This window comes from Piliocolobus tephrosceles, chromosome 9 (genome assembly GCF_002776525.5).
Source record: "Piliocolobus tephrosceles isolate RC106 chromosome 9, ASM277652v3, whole genome shotgun sequence".
Classification (NCBI taxonomy): domain Eukaryota; kingdom Metazoa; phylum Chordata; class Mammalia; order Primates; family Cercopithecidae; genus Piliocolobus; species Piliocolobus tephrosceles.
In genome coordinates this window covers 102,579,280-102,592,711 of record NC_045442.1, presented here as the reverse complement: position 1 = coordinate 102,592,711, position 13,432 = coordinate 102,579,280, and the positions used below count along the sequence as shown (strand labels likewise).

General features: G+C 45.3%; 1 non-coding gene across 1 annotated transcript in view; it reads left to right on the top strand.

Annotated features, from left to right (window-relative positions):
• Nucleotides 1-1,522: 1,522 nt before the first annotated feature.
• Nucleotides 1,523-13,432, top strand: part of LOC111528026 — a 34,560-nt gene continuing 22,650 nt past the window's right edge. Inside the window, exons 1-3 of the transcript XR_004229142.1 lie at nucleotides 1,523-1,578; nucleotides 2,236-2,380; nucleotides 3,357-3,493. This is a non-coding gene — a transcript (uncharacterized LOC111528026). The remainder of the gene's footprint in view (nucleotides 1,579-2,235; nucleotides 2,381-3,356; nucleotides 3,494-13,432) is intronic.

Below are 13,432 nucleotides of genomic sequence, written 5' to 3'. Positions count from 1 at the left end.
GGGGGTTTGATGACAGCAGGGAGGCCAAGTGAGCAAATGGGAGAAGACCCTCAAATCCATCTTTCTGAAGAGTTCTCGGCTGAGGTTTTCAAGGGGATTGTGGAGGGTGAGGGGATGAAAAATTGTAGTCATTGATTGGTTGGGGAAAGGGGGATGAAATCATCAGGATGTAGAAACTGCATTCTTCAGTGAGTCAGCTTCTCATGGGGTCCTTCAGACCAGCTGGCATCAGTAGTTTCATCAGTATGCAGGACTTACAAGAATATCTCAAATGGAAAACAACATTTCACAATGTTCAGTTGTTTTCTGTAGAGCAGTGAAGGGGAACTCTAATCTTGTGACAGGGTCTGTGTGATTCTGGAGCAATAGGTAGCAAAATACTATGAGGAAGGATCAGAGAACAGCTGACCCCATGACTGTCACTGAGTATGTGCAAACTTGGCTTATTTTTGTTTCTCTTCCTCTCTTCTCTTCTGATTAATTTTATAAAGTTTATAGGGACAGTTTCAGGGGTGATAGATGATGATGGTATGAGATTTGCAGTAGATGCCGGGCGCGGTGGCTCAAGCCTGTAATCCCAGCACTTTGGGAGGCTGAGACGGGCGGATCATGAGGTCAGCAGATCGAGACCATCCTGGCTAACACGGTGAAACCCCGTCTCTACTAAAAAATACAAAAAACTAGCCGGGTGAGGTGATGGGCACCTGCAGTCCCAGCTACTCGGGAGGCTGAGGCAGGAGAATGGCATGAACCCGGGAGGCGGAGCTTGCAGTGAGCTGAGATCCAGCCACTGCACTCCAACCTGGGCAACAGAGCAAGACTCTGTCTCAAAAAAAAAAAAAAAAAGAGAGAGATTTGCAGTAGAAGGGAAGGAGAAGGCTCTGGAAGAGGAAAAGAGGACCAGCAGGGCCCCTCCATCACTTCCAGGTCTGCAGGAGGTGGCAGGAGGGCCTGGAATGAAAAACAGCTTGCGGCCGGGTGCAGTGGCTCACGCCTGTAATCCCAGCACTTTGGGAGGCCAAGATGGGCAGATCACAAGGTCAAGAGATTGAGACCATCCTGGTCAACATGGGGAAACCCCGTCTCTACTAAAAATACAAAAAATAGCTGGGTGTGGTGGCGTGTGCCTGTAATCCCAGCTACTCGGGAGGCTGAGGTAGGAGAACCATTTGAACCCAGGAGGTGGAGGTTGCAGTGAGCTGAGACCACACCACTGCACTCCAGCCTGGTAACAGAGGGAGACTCCATCTCAAAAAAAGAAGAAAAAGAAAAAGAAAAACAGCCAGCGCATAAGAGAAGAGGTGAGCATCGTCCTCAGGGAAGAGTCAGTTTTTGTCAGAGCAAGGAGGGACTATTTGGAAGTTAGATTTGGGATGTGAAGAGTTTTGCTATTAGTGGATCAGGCTGATGGCACCGTGGACAGGTTTCAGGAGTCAGGAATGGGTGGGAGAAAGTTTCCCACTGTGGGTTGTGCAGCACCTCCTGGCCCAGAGAGTGTGGGTGAGACAAGTGGCTTAGGAGACAAGAATGAAGAGCATGAATGCTAGTGTGCAGCACTGAGTTCGTGTCTGCCACATTGTAAGCTCTTAGAAGACCTCAGCTTCTATTCATTTTATCACAAATCGATTAATTATTGAGCTGAAGGATATATTAGAAAAGGGTCAATAGCAATACTTCTAACTTCCAATCTGTACTTAGGCTTGGCATTCAATTGATGTTATCAAAACCTGTGCTAGTCCAAGGAAGAGAGAACACTGTTTTCTGATTTAGTTGCTTCCTGAAAGGAGCTGAGAGCTGTAAAATGCAGGCAAGATTGGACTTTTCAGTAATGCTTATATATTGACTTGCAAGAACAGTATTAGAACATTTTTTTTTAATGCACATATTATCTCCTTAGGGTAAGGGAAAAGGTTTTATCTTTTTATTTTTCCATCTCCCCTTTGAGTGAACATGGTTCTTTTTTCTTTAACTCACAACTTTGCAAGGTATTTGGAGAAATATAAGGGAGAGAGAGTTTCTGTTTCTTATCTCTTTAAGCAATACCCTCTTGTATACCAAATAATATCTTCCTGTGGTTAATGATACGAGAAACAGAATGCTTCTCCAGAAACCTTTTCTCACATCCCAGATTCAGAGTTCCTGTGCCCAGAATCTGATCTGACGTATTTTACTACTTAGGTAAATCCTTAATCTCAAGAGTGACAAGAGTGAAGTCTTTTTATGTTTGTTTTTTAGAGATGGGCCTCCTTCTGTCGCCTAGGCTGGAGTGCAGTGGTGTGATTATAGCTCACTGCAGCCTCAACCTCTTGAGCTCAAGTAGTCCTTCTACCTCAGCCTTCTGAGTTGTGACTACAGCCATGAACCACTGCATCCAGTTCAGGTTTTTTGCTTGTTTGTTGTTTTTCTTAAAAAACACTAGTGATTCTATTTTGATTCTGGCAACTTTCATAAGGTCCAGGGACAAAACAAATGTGTTGTCTCCTGGAGGAGATGGATTTATAAGCCCATAGGCACCATTCAGAAGCCGTGTGCCCTGGAAGCACCAAGGAATATTGCTTGCTCCACCTTCCCAGGTGCTCAAGGCAAACCCCTGGGTCATCCTTGACTCTTCTTTTGCTCTCACAGGGCACATCCAGTCTATGAGGAAGTTAACTTGGCTCAAGTAGTTTAAAAATCTATCTGAATGTAGGGGCCAGGCACAGTGGCTCATACCTGGAGTCCCAACTACTCAGGAGGTTGAGGCGGGAGGATTGCTTGAGGCTCGAGGAGCTCGAGGCTGCAGTGAGCTATGATCATGCCACTGCACTGCAGCCTGGGCAACTGAGCAAGGCTCAGGCTGGTCTTTAACTCCTGGCCTTTAGTGATCCTCTTGCCTTGTCCTCCCAAAGTGTTGGGATTACAGGCATGGGCCACTGAGCCCTGCCTAAAACTTTTAATGTCAGTGACTTGGAAGAATGTTCTGGTGGACAGGAAAACCCTGGATGGAGAGTAGGTTGAGGCATTTGAGAGGTTAGAGAGAAGCAAGGTATCCAAGGACAATGGAATTAGCTGGTTGTTGCTCAATTGCATTGAGGCTCTACAGTAGGATAATGAAAAGCTGTAGGCAGGTAGGGAGCAATTGAAAGCCAAGTGTGAAGGCCTGAGGGCCTCCAGGAGAGAGGCCCATATTCACTCAATTCAGTGTAGAAAAAGCAGAAGACCAAACTATGGATTTAATAGGCTTGCCTAGCTTCAAAGATGATTATCATTACACAAAGATCAGAGCACTGGTTGGGAAAACATGGAGCTCTTGTGCACGGAATGGGGACATTTGGGTGGATGCCTCCAAATATTTTGAGGTCTCAAACTCTTCTAAGCCCTCAGAGCCTGCAGAGGTGGCTCACCCTTCCCTGTTATCATCTGGAACTCCCACCACAGAGTTCTGTTTCCATGGGCCAAGAGGGCTTCTCAGGATCCTCAACTCCTTGCCTGGTTGTCAGACCAATCACTAGAGGTAAGTCACAACATCACCAAGCCAAGAATATTATGGCAACATTGATGAGCTAGAAGGAGACTGTACCTCCCCCAAACTGTGAGTAATTAGCCCCCATACTAGAAGGAAGGAACTGGATTTCAAAGGTGCTTGATCAAGGAGCAGGATAAAGGTAAATAAAGGAACTTGAGGGCATTTTCTCAGGATGTGGGACTTAATGCTTGGCAAAGACCCTAGAGGATAGTGCAAACGTGCTGCTTGGGTGGTTCAAGCCTGGAGATAGGTCCATGCTGAGTGGAGCTGAAATACATTTTTAAAGGCTCAGGTAAGTGAGCATGCTGGAGAGGGTATATTATGGTGATTAGAAGACCCACCAGAGGATTACGAAGCACAAGGAGGTCTGGAGAGCACAGCATTCACCAAGCCGTTGGGAAATTAGTTGGAGACTTTCCTCTGCAGGCCACAACTGGTGGCATGAAAGGCTGTTGTGGAGTTGAATCCACAGAGAGCAGTGACGATGGGGTGAAACAGATGGGAATCTTGTGAGGATACTTCTTAATACATCTAATTAAAAGAAAGCCAACACAGGCCGGGCATGGTGGCTCCCACCTGTAATCCCAGCACTTTGGGAGGCCGAAGTGGGTGGATCACTTGAGGTCAGGAATTCAAGACTAGCCTGGCCAACATGGTGAAACCCTGTCTCCACTAAAAATACAAAAAATTAGCTGGGCGTGGTGGTGTACACCTGTGGTCCCAGCTACTTGGAAGGCTGAGGCAGGAGAATCACTTGAACCCGGAAGGTAGAGGTTGCAGTGAGCTGAGATTGTGCCACTTCACTCCAGCTTGGGCGACAGAATGAGATCCTGTATCAGAAAAAAAAAAAAAAAAAAAAAAAAAAAAAAAAAAAAAAGAAGCACCAACAAGGATGCCCAGGAGGCTGAGGGGTTTTGCTCTATCAAACATTTGTAATCCCTTGTCTAGTACCTAGAACCTGAGGCAGTTTTCAGACCTGGAATCCCCCAATAGAAAGGGTGGCCACGTTCCCAGGATGAAGGACCCAGCAACACCACACCAAGTCTATGATGGTATCATTCCTTTTGTCCTTCCCCAAAGGACGTTTATTCAAGTGACTGTACTCTGGGGAAAAACTCCCAGATGTTTTGAAGATTACTGGATGCCCTGTAGGGATGGATGGAGGTAGGCATGAGGTGTGCAATGACTCAGATCTTCACTGGAGAAAGGAGTTACCTGGCAGCTGCAAGGAGTGTGGGCAGCTGACAGCTTCTAGCTGCAGTACCTGGAGGATCTGCTTCAGCTTTTGAACCAAGACCACACTTTTTCTAGGCAGCTCCCAGCCAATACCCGCACCATGGCGGTACCAAGGCTATGTCTGTCCAACACAGGAATCCTTTTTGCTCCAGAGCTTCCCATCACATTGGTCAAATTTGTGCCCGACCCACCAAAATTTGAGACTCTCTCTTGTCTATCTTGTTTTCTACCCTTTTTCCTTTTGTAAGTGTCAAATCTACATCGTGATCTGAAGGCTTTCCATGCTTGGGCAATCTTCGTATTTCCTCTTACACTTTTTACAAACATTACCCCCCCACCCCAAATCTCTTGCCTTTCTTCCCGCCCCCCCCCCCCCCCCCCCCCCCCCCCGCCCCCCAGACAGAGTCTCGCTCTGTCGCCCAGGCAGGAGTGCAGTGGCCGGATCTCAGCTCACTGCAAGCTCCGCCTCCCGGGTTTACGCCATTCTCCTGCTTCAGCCTCCCGAGTAGCTGGGACTACAGGCGCCCGCCACCTCACCCCGCTCGTTTTTGTATTTTTTAGTAGAGACGGGTTTTCACCGTGTTAGCCAGGATGGTCTCGATCTCCTGACCTCGTGATCCGCCCGTCTCGGCCTCCCAAAGTGCTGGGATTACAGGCTTGAGCCACCGCGCCCGGCCTGCACTTCTAACTCAACCTCATTGTCTGCTTTCCTTAGGATGCAACTGACATGATGCTCTGGTCTGCTCAGTTGCAGTCTGCTTAGCCACAGATAAGGCAGTCGGGTACAGTAAATGACTTTGCAGAGGCTGGCTAACACATGGAAATGTTTATACCCATTTAAAAAGTTAATTCACAAAGTAGTACCAGATTTTCTCATTACAGTATTTTAATGCAGGGTCTCGTACAGTTAAAATATTCTGGAAGTTAAGTAGGAAAACTACATTGAAGATAAATCTACGTTAATTACAGATGCAAAATTTTTGTTTTAAATGTAAGCATCTACCCTACTCCCTTCCACCAGAGTTAGGCTGGGGTTCTGTGAATTGCACACAGACATTTCTTGCTTGGTATGGAATTTGCTTTTTGTATTTTGGAAGCAGCTAAATTCTGGGCAACAAAACCAAACTGGTCTCACATTTAGATTAAGCACCTTCAATGGCTGAGCCACTTCCTCTTGAATGTTTGATAGTCACCCAAAATTGAGGACAGTGGTGGATCCACTCTTTGCCTTCTGTTTCAACACTCTCTTGCCTTTCTTATTTCCTAGTGCTATTTGTGGCACCGCAATCATATATGTTTACTAGGTTTAGACAACACCACCATCTTGGCTGACACTTTAAAAAAAATATTTGAGATCCTTGACAACAGCTCAATTCCTCAGACTTAGGAAGAGGTCACATGGCTTCTCACAACGGCTAAGACAAGGGTGGGAGTGGGAAAGTCTTTCCATTTCTTCATCTAGGCACTTAGTAAACAAAACCAGCTCCTCAAAATAGCTTTTATACAAAGAACATAATCTTTTACCTAAGAATCTTTATTTGGGTTTCCGTCATCCAGTCTTTTCCTTTTTTCTCTTTTAAAGCTTGAAGCCCATGGACTTTGAGATTTGTTGCATCTTTATCCACAAATCTCCTCCCTTTAATAACCAGTCTTCTCAGAACTTAGATTCCAGCCAAGCCAACACCTTCAACATCTTCTTCGGATGTTGACTATTACTAGACCGTTTTCCAGCCATTCTCATTTTATCAATATCTCCTTCAATCTTGAGATTCCTTCTTAAGAACCATTTCCTTCTAAAGGTCTATTCTAACTGCCTCCAAAGGATTTCTTCTTCTTCTTCATTGTCTTAATGCTTCCTTAGCCATGAGCTTGTTTGTACAAGTGTAAAGATAAATGGTGACTGGCAGAATGCCTGTGCTTGAAAGATACAACGGGCTTATTTGCCAATTTCTTCTGACTTATAGAACTGTGGTTACACTACTCCACCTTCATTACAATCACAAATGTGTGAGAATGAAGGAGAGGCCAAGCATGCCTGTAATCTTGGCATTTTGGGAGGCTGTGGTGGGAGGATTCCTTGAGCCCAGGAGTTTGAGACCAGTCTGGGCAACATGGTGAAACCCTGTCTCTACAAAAAATACTAAAAATTAGCCTGGCATGGTGGTGCATGCCTGTTGTCCCAGCTACTCAGGAGGCTGAAGTGGGAGGACCATCTGAGCCCAGGAGGTAGAGGCTTCAGTGAGTCCTCATTGCATTGCTGCACCCCAGCCTGGGTGACAGCTAAACCTCGTCTCAAAAAAAAAAAGAGTAAAGGAGAAATCACCATCTGAAATCTGAGGATTGAGGGACTAATTTGGCTACTTTGTAATTGTTTTATTATTATTATTATTATTTTGGGATGGAGTCTCACTCTGTCCCCTAGGCTGGAGTACAGTGGTGCAATCTCGGCTCACTGCAACCTCCACCTCCTGGGTTCAAACGATTCTCCTGCCTCAGCCTCCTGAGTAGCTGGGACTACAGGCGCCCGCCACTACGCCTGGCTAATTTTTTGTATTTTTAGTAGAGACGGAGTTTCACTGTGTTAGCCAGGATGGTCTTCATCTCCTGACCTCGTGATTTGTCCACCTCGGCCTCCCAAAGTGCTAGGATTACAGGCGTGAACCACTGCTCCCCACCTGTGATTTTTATAAGTTGTTTGCTGTCAGAGCTAAGGATTTTACTTGAGTTAACAAATAACTATGCTATAAGTAACAAAAATGCTTAGCCAAAGACGTGCCAATAGTTTTCCTGATATGAGCTGGTTCCCCCTTGAGTTAGAACATACCTATGAGAACACATAGGAGGACATCTCTCAAAATGTAACTGGCACCAAGCTATTTATGTATACCTCTTTGCTTGTCATCCATTGAGCCAGACATCTGACATCTTTGTTGCCTTTTTGTTTCTAGGTCTTGGTACTGTTGACATTTGATAAATGTTTATTTCTTGATTTTAATTCTTAGCCTTTGTTTCATTTAATACTTCAGTTCTTCATGCCAGAATTGTCTGGAAGGCAACTGGAAGTTTAACAGAGATAAAGGAAATCGAGATCACAGTATATTCCTCATAGTTCTAACATCTGCATTTCGGGAACAGAAGGCAAATGTTTTAAATGTTTTGCCAATTGCAATTAAACAAAATGATCAACTACTCATCATGATACAGTTCAGGGATGTATGTCTGCACTTCACACAATTCATCTCCTAGCTTGTTCTTCTTTCAATAAAGAGGTCACAATGGGAGTGACTTTTAGGCTAAGTAATAAACGGTTACCTTTGCCTTTGTGTCTCTTGTAATAATTGTTGCATTGGGTACAGATTACATGTGATATGTGCGTTGTGATCTGCTTCAGAACAGGAGAGGAAATGTGTTGGTCTTCCCCAGGATCACCTCTGTAAGCCACTTAAAACTCCAGTAGACAGAGCACTGGAGAGTGTCCCCCAGAGAACTGTTTTAACTGGCCATCTGCCTCCTCACCCTCTAGATTATGGACCTGTGTGTTTTGCAGCTTTTAGGCTCCAGATCTTTTTTTTTTTTCAGTCTCAACTGCTAAATCCTAACAAGGCTAAATAGTCTTTTGTTTCTTTAAGTATGTAGAAGCTATTCCAAAGCTTTTTAGCTTTCATTGACTAGTAAATTTCCAAAAGACACTTTTGAAGCCTTGCTTAAAGTTTTTAACATTTTTATTTTCTCAGGTAAAAATAGTTCTTAAAAAAAGATTGTCAAAGATATATATGTTTTTTTTCTAGAAATATTTACTGTGGCAGATATTCCTCTCTCCTTCCTTTTTGGCAAAACTTCAATTTCGTGTGGGAGTTTATCCCTCTCCCATATGAGTTAAAATTTAATCTTGACAAGTCGAAGCCTCTAAGTCAATATCCTTGAAAGCGATTGGCTTAAGGGGAGGCATGAGATCCTTTTCTGGACTGCTATGTACACGGGAAGGTCTGTTAGGGGTTTATGCTGGTCTGTTTCCATTTGTCCCGCTCCATCCAGAACTCATCTGTCTTTTTCTGCTTTGTGCCCCAGGAGGTTGACCTCTAAGGCTTGCGCTGTGAAGTCTTCCTTGTCCTCTGGCATTCCACTGGATTTGGCTAATGGAGGCATTGCTAGGAGGGCAGAGTATTCATAATTCGACCTCAGACTCCCTTCCTCCTGGCTGCGATCCAGACAGTAGCCACATTCTTGTAAGGCATTACATTCCTGTAAGGCACAGCTCCCGTGTCCGGCAAGCTCTGTTCCTCAGCTACAGCTCTCTTTATGAAGGGTGGAAACTTCCTTTCTTCTTTCTCCTTCAGGACCAGAAGCAGGAGGACTCTCTGCTGTAACCCTTGGCATTTCACCTTTCCTCCTTGGTTCTCTTAACTTTGCTCGCTTGCAGTCTTTAAACAGCCCCTCCATTACATTCACTTCTATTAAATTCTCTGAGAATGCAAGCTCTTCCATGCTCAAACCTTGACTGATATAGGGGGCTTTGAGGAATGGTTCTTGAAAAGACTCACAGAGGAGGAAGACACAGTTTCTCTTGTACTGGAGGTCATTGTGTCAGCAGGTGACCCTGCGACCTTGGAGGCAGCCATTTTGAACAAGGAAGGGATCCAGGTGAGAGAGACTAACATGCTGTGGACAGCAGAGTCAGAAAATGGAAGGGGAGTGTGTCCTTGAGGCCACTGTGCTTTTGAATGAATCAATTTTGGAGGTGTCCTGAAAGGGGACAGTGTGCTCTATGATCTAGTACACATTGCTGGTGCTTTATGTCACTTTGAGCAGCAGTCTTGTGTTCTGTGAAGCTGAACAATTTCTCTCTCGCTCCCTTCTTGAGATGGGGTCTTGCTCTGCACTCAGGCTGGAGTGCAGTGGGGTGATCAAAACTCACTGCAGCCTAATACTCCTGGGCTCAAGCGATCTTCCTACCTCAACCTCCCCAGTAGTTGGGACTACAGGCATGTACTGCCACACACAGCTAATTAAAAAAAAGTTTTGTGAAGACGGATCTTACTATGTTGCCCAGACTGGTTTCAAATTCATGGTCTCAAGCAGTCCTCCTGCTTTTGCCTCCCAAAATACTGCAATTGCAGGCATGAGCAACCATGGTCATCAGAAAGTTTTCTTGAGTCTGATAAAGCAAACCCACAGGGTGCAATTATAAAACAATGGGATTGTTGTGGGGGAAATGTACTTAAATAGAGTGCGCAGAGATACATCTAAAGTGACTTGAACAACGAGAAGTTCAATGAGAGATGAGCAGGTGGGAAAACTATCACTACTACTTCAGAAAGAAAGGGACATTTAAACTCCAAATATGCAGAAAGAAAATAAACTGAGAATAAATGGGAGGGCTAGAAAATTAAATGGAATATTAAGGACATTCCTTTTATTTTTTCTCAATGTTTGGTAAGCACTAATGTGTGTGTGTGTTTGTGCGCGCGCGCATATGTGTGTGTGTAGTGTCTTTTTCCATGGTTTATGGCTTAAAATAAATTTTTTGGTAGAAATTATACAAAGCGCTCATTGCTGCATGCATATGTAACAGGGTGGCATTTAACCCAGTTTAGGCAATGGGGTAAAGTCAGTGAAGGCTGGTGCCGGGATCCCGTACCTGTAAGACTGACATGGTTTTCAGGGCCGCTGCTCCACTCCCACACGCCTTCACCAATTCCTGGTCTTGTCTCTGCCTCATCCTGCTCTGGGTTGCTCTGCTCTGGTCCTGGTCATGCGACCCGAACTCCCTCCCACCCTGGCCCTCCAGGCTGGCTTGCTCTGTGCTCTCCGACATGCAGTCCTGGGCTGGGGTTCCCCATCTTCCTCCTTATCCTTCTACCTGGCATTGCACCTCTGTGATTCTCTAGAATAAATTCTCTACCCTTGAACTACTACAGTGGTGATTTTAGTCTTGGTAAGCCCTTCCCCTTGAAAAAATAACATTTAATAAAACACAATTTTCTCTAATACATTTTAGGATAATTTTAATTTTAAAAACCCCTGTATGGTATTCGTTTCTCATGGGCTGTTTTTAGGCTTGACCCCTCTCTGTGCTCCTTGTCTTACTCTGGCCCCTTTTTCTAGACCCTCCTCCAGCTTATGGCTATCCTTTGCTTCTTCACCTCTTTTTTGAGACAAGGTCTTGCTCTATCACATGAGCTGGAGTGCAGTGGTGCCATCATAGCTCACTGCAGCCTTGAACTCCTAGGCTCAGGTGATCCTCCCACCTCAGCCTCCTGACTAGCTGGGACCACAGACATGCACTACCAGGCCAGGCTAATTTTTAAATGTTTGCTAGAGGTAAAGTTTCACTATGTCGGCCAGGCTGGTCTCCAACTCTTGGCCTCAAATGATCCTTCCACCTCAGCTTCCCAAAGTGCTGAGGTGACAGGGGTGAGCCACTGCACCTGGCCCACTCACCTCTTTGAATCACTGTCTTCTCAATTCTGAATCCTTCTAAATTTTCTTCACCAACACTCAGATTGAGAAGTGGGAAGAAGAAACAAGAAAATAGGAGGAGAAAGAGGGGCCCAAAACAATTACTTTCTAATGCAAGCATAACAGAATCAAGGTGAAAGAAAAGATCTTTTGAGGCCTGGAGTTGAGTGAGCCCATGAGCCAAACCTTAAGGGGAAGGCAGGAGGCAGGACTTGTGATTTCTTCTTGGGTGAGCTATTTGCTTAAGTGATGCTGGAATTGTAGGCCATAGATGCAAATTATAGAATCATTCCCTGACTTGCCCACTAGATTGGGCAAGTTGGGGAAAATAATCAATTTATCCGTTGAAAATTAATTCTTTCCGTTGGACGATAGCAAAAGGGCCTAAGAAGATACTGAATAAATGCTTTCTGATGATGTGGGTGCAGCCAGGAGCCACTGCACTGATGTTTTGAGGCCTTTCCAGCTGTAGAGTTCAAGAGTTCTTAATTAGGAACACATGTTCTGAGAGTCCACACAGTCACATCTTGTCACCGTAAAGGAAGACATTAAAAGGTATGGCTCTAGAATGAAAAATGGCCTGGTGCAGTGGTTCATGCCTGTAATCCTAGCACTTTGGGAGGCTGAGGCGGGAGGATCACTTGAGTCCAGGAATTCGAGACCAGTCTGTGCAGTAAAATGAGACCCCTGTCTTTACAAAAAGTAAAACAATTAGCCAGATATGATGGCGCATGCCTGTAGTCCCAGCTACATGAGAGGCTGAGGCAGGAGGATGGTTTGAGCCCAGGAGGTTGAGGCTGCAGTGAGCTGTGTTTGTGCCACTGCACTCTAACCTGGGCAACAGAGCAAGACCTTCTCTCAAAAACATAAAAATAATAATCAAAGGAAGAAACTTGCTCCTTGTGATGTATGGGGCAAGACGTTCTGACCTTTTCCTTTTTTCTTGGCTTTGGGACCTCAGGGGATTCACTTAGCCTCTCTGGGCTACCAGTGTTGTGATCTGTAACACTGAGATGATTAATTCTGTTCTGCTCACCTCTCAGGGTCAGACAGGATCAAATGATACAGATGACAGCATGTTGTGACACATAGCCTTCCACACTAGTGCAAGGTATCACTGAGGTTTTACTATGATGTGTGACCCAGTTGCACAGTCACCAGGTACTGTGAGTGCTACTGGCCAGCTCCCTGCTGCAGAGGAAGGCCAGAGTAAACTGCAGTTCTACCCTGGGTAGCTTCACTTTGCTGGAAAAAAATCACTAACCCAAGGTTGTGTGCCTAGACTGTGCTGAGAAGCTTCCCCTTTCTCCTGGATTATTCCCATCAGCATGCAAACATTCTGAATGTTTTTCCTTGATCCTTTAGAGGATGTTCAGTTGTTCTTCCATTTGTCTGCTTTTTATGCCTAAAATTCATGGAAGAGTCAGCTGGGCATGCCATGTCACCACCTCACCCCTTCTTCATGCCTGTTGGGCTCCCGCTTCTGCTGCTTGATGGTGACTACTGCTCCAGGTGAGCAGTGTCCTCCTCCTTGCCACACTCAGGGCTCAGTTTTCTGTTTTCTTTTCTTTTCTTTCTTTCTTTCTTTTTTTTTTTTTTGTTTTTTGAGACAGAGTTTCACTCTGTTGCCCAAGCTGGAGCGCAATGGCGTGATCTCGGCTCACTGCAAGCTCCACCTTCTGAGTTCAAGTGATCCTTCTGCCTCAGCCTCCCAAGTAGCTGGGATTATAGGCATGTGCCACCATGCCTGCTAATTTTTGTATTTTTAGTAGAGTTGGGGTTTTGCCATTTTGGCCAGGCTGGTCTCGAACTCCTGCCCTCAAGTCATCTGCCCGTCTTGGCCTCCCAAAGTGCTGGGATTACAGGTGTGAGCCACTGTGCCCGGCCTCAGCTTTCTGCCTTCATCTTGCTCCTTGCTCAAGGGCAGTCACCACCTCCCCTGGGTTTCTTTGTCTTTTCCAGTTCCGTTGCTAGCTCCTCCTTCCCTCCTAACACAGCTATGTGACTGTGTTCCTGAGCCCTCCACTGCTCTTACCACACTCTCTGTGGGTGGTCCCAACTTGACCCACGGCTTTAAATAGCATTTATTTGCTGGTGATTCCTGAATTTATAGCCTCAGCTTAGACCACTGCTCTTCTGAACTTCAGACTTGTGTATCCAACTGCCCACTCTCCACTCCCATGTAGCAATTTCACAAGCATCCCAAAGTTAATATGTCCCAGAATGAACCCT